This window comes from Chiloscyllium punctatum, unplaced genomic scaffold, assembly GCF_047496795.1.
Source record: "Chiloscyllium punctatum isolate Juve2018m unplaced genomic scaffold, sChiPun1.3 scaffold_909, whole genome shotgun sequence".
NCBI classification, from domain to species: Eukaryota; Metazoa; Chordata; class Chondrichthyes; order Orectolobiformes; family Hemiscylliidae; genus Chiloscyllium; species Chiloscyllium punctatum.
Genome location: NW_027310643.1, coordinates 52,501 through 55,697, shown reverse-complemented (window position 1 = coordinate 55,697; position 3,197 = coordinate 52,501). Strand labels below are relative to the sequence as shown.

General features: G+C 62.1%; 1 non-coding gene across 1 annotated transcript; it reads left to right on the top strand.

Moving 5' to 3' along the window:
• The first annotated feature begins 2,360 nt into the window (after positions 1 to 2,360).
• Positions 2,361 to 2,514, top strand: LOC140474268 (5.8S ribosomal RNA). Its single transcript, XR_011958972.1, has one exon. It is a non-coding gene; the product is annotated as a 5.8S ribosomal RNA (ribosomal RNA).
• Positions 2,515 to 3,197: the final 683 nt, after the last annotated feature.

Here is a 3,197-nt window from a genome sequence, read left to right as displayed (position 1 = left end):
GGCGTGCAGGTGGCTGCTGCTAAAGGTGGGGAGTGTATGTGCGGTCCGGGTGGCTTTCCTCTGGCGAGGGAGAGACCTTAAGCAAACTCAGAGACAAATCTTGACGGTCGATCACTCGTAAAAATAAAACGTGACAAACTTTGTGTTGGTTCAAGTACGAAAGGATCTCTGTCGGCTTGGGGGTACGCCCGTTTCCGTTTCAACTTGTCTCGCGAGGGTGGTTTCGGGGCCAGCAGGAGAGCTCGTCGGGGTAGCAGGCCCTGCAGCCGTGGTCACCGCCAAACCCCCACAACTCGAGCAAGTGAAAAAAAAAGTAACAGGAGCGAAAGCATCTCTGTCGGCTTGGGGGTACGCCCGTTTCCGTTTCAACTTGTCTCGCGAGGGTGGTTTCGGGGCCAGCAGGAGAGCTCGTCGGGGTAGCAGGCCCTGCAGCCGTGGTCACCGCCAAACCCCCACAACTCGAGCAAGTGAAAAAAAAAGTAACAAATAAGAAAGGATCGTCGGCTTGGGGGTACGCCCGTTTCCGTTTCAACTTGTCTCGCGAGGGTGGTTTCGGGGCCAGCAGGAGAGCTCGTCGGGGTAGCAGGCCCTGCAGCCGTGGTCACCGCCAAACCCCCACAACTCGAGCAAGTGAAAAAAAAAGTAACAAATAAGAAAGGATCGTCGGCTTGGGGGTACGCCCGTTTCCGTTTCAACTTGTCTCGCGAGGGTGGTTTCGGGGCCAGCAGGAGAGCTCGTCGGGGTAGCAGGCCCTGCAGCCGTGGTCACCGCCAAACCCCCACAACTCGAGCAAGTGAAAAAAAAAAGTAACAAATAAGAAAGGATCGTCGGCTTGGGGGTACGCCCGTTTCCGTTTCAACTTGTCTCGCGAGGGTGGTTTCGGGGCCAGCAGGAGAGCTCGTCGGGGTAGCAGGCCCTGCAGCCGTGGTCACCGCCAAACCCCCACAACTCGAGCAAGTGAAAAAAAAAAGTAACAAATAAGAAAGGATCTCTGTCGGCTTGGGGGTACGCCCGTTTCCGTTTCAACTTGTCTCGCGAGGGTGGTTTCGGGGCCAGCAGGAGAGCTCGTCGGGGTAGCAGGCCCTGCAGCCGTGGTCACCGCCAAATCGCCACAACTCGAGCAAGTGAAAAAAAAAGTAACAAATAAGAAAGGATCGTCGGCTTGGGGGTACGCCCGTTTCCGTTTCAACTTGTCTCGCGAGGGTGGTTTCGGGGCCAGCAGGAGAGCTCGTCGGGGTAGCAGGCCCTGCAGCCGTGGTCACCGCCAAACCCCCCACAACTGTTGGGCGCCTACCTGCGCGGGGCAGGAGGACACTTTCCGATTTCAAATCTCCGTTTGCCGAGTCCACCCCGAACGCACGCGGGCGGGCGGGTTCGCATCACCCTTCGTCACAAGGGGCGAAGCCCGTTCCACCGTCTCGTCAGTAGTGCCGACCGGTCTGTGATCGACGAGGGGAGCCACACCAGGTCCGGCCCTGCTGCTTGGCGGCACCGCGTCGTCGGGAGCTCGCGACAGACGGAGGGTTTCGGTGTACTCTCCAGCCACGGGAAACGAAGCCGGTGATGCAGGCGCCGGTCTTTCGCTCCCAAATCGGCTGGGTTTACATCGTTGCTATCTAGTCACGCTCCCTTCAAACCCGACGGGGTACCTATTCCCCTCACCCGTCTGTGCGTATACAGCCTCTTTGCACTTGCGGGATGGGGGTGGTGGTTTAAAGACTCTCGAGTTGCCGCCCGTCGGTCTCCGAGCTCCGTGCAGTAGTGATCCCCAGCGAACTGCCAGCAGGGCGAACGAGCGATCCCGCTCTCGGTCGGGGCGCCTGGCGTCGATCGGTGGTCGGTGGCTTGCGGGCAAGCTGCGCTGTGAGTGTGGGAACGAGTATGACGAGCCGTTGCCGCGACTCCCAGTCCACCTCGGCGGTGGCTGGGCCGGGCGGGCGTCTGCTCGGGCGAGTGCCGCCCCCGCCTCCTCGCAGGAAGTCCGCTCGCCGACACGCCGCCACGTGCACGCGTCAGTGACGCTGCCGAACCGATGGCCGGTGCCCGTTCCCGCCTCTGCTTTTCCTAGGGCAAAGCTGCTGCACGCCTCGTGATACTAGGCGGGCGACATGGTGGCGGTGATCCTGCCTCCGTCGCTGCGGTGCGTTGGGGCACGCATCGCCTCTTGGGCGCCCTGTCCTCCTCCCCCCAATAGACGTATGTTTCTGCGGGCCGCACCAGGATGGTGCTCCCCATCGCTTCACGCCACCCTGCTCCGCCCGCACGCCGGCGTGCAGGTGGCTGTAGCTCAAGGTGGGGAGCGTATGTGCGGTCCGGGTCGCTTTCCTCTGGCGAGGGAGAGACCTAAAACAAACTCAGACAACTCTTGACGGTGGATCACTCGGCTCGTGCGTCGATGACGAACGCAGCTAGCTGCGAGAATTAATGTGAATTGCAGGACACATTGATCATCGACACTTTGAACGCACTTTGCGGCCCCGGGTTCTTCCCGGGGCCACGCCTGTCTGAGGGTCGTTTGGCAATCAATCGCACTCGCCTTGGCTGGCGAGAGCGCGGCTGGGGTGTCGCAGAGGACCCGTCCTCTTTGTCCCCCTAAGTTCAGACTCCGGAGCCCTCCGGCGTCGGAGCGCTTGGCCTTTCCCCCCCACCCTGCACATTCCGTTCGTCAGGCTCGACGCCATCCCCCCGCCGGGGAGCGCGGCCTGGCGTCCGTCTGTGTCGTGGCAGTGGGGCCAGCACGGCTGTCACCGGTCCCAGAATGGCTGTCGGTGGTTCACACTGTGTGTGTGTGCCAACCCTCCTGGTCTCTGGGACACGGAGCTGCCACGAAGTGTTGAGCCTCCAGTGGGGGGTCTGCCTAAGCTCTGCACGTCCGCATTGGGTCCGTCTCTCGGTTGGCTGGCAGTGGAAAGAGTGAAGGGAGCCGCGGAGGTCCGGTGCTGGTGCGCCGCCGGCCTGACCGTGGAGCTCGCCGGTTTGACACGCTGACCCGACTCGATGGTTGATCGATTGAGAGTGCTGGGAGCTGCAGGCCGCCCGCTGCTGCAGCCGCCCGTCTCGTGGTTCGTCCTCGGCCTTAAGTGGCCGGCGGGGCGTCTGATCCTGTCTCCCCTGCTGGCGCCGAGTGCCTGGCCGAGGGAGGAGGTTTTCGTCGAACGCTGTGACTTGGACGGTCGCACGCGCGTGGATCGCTGGCT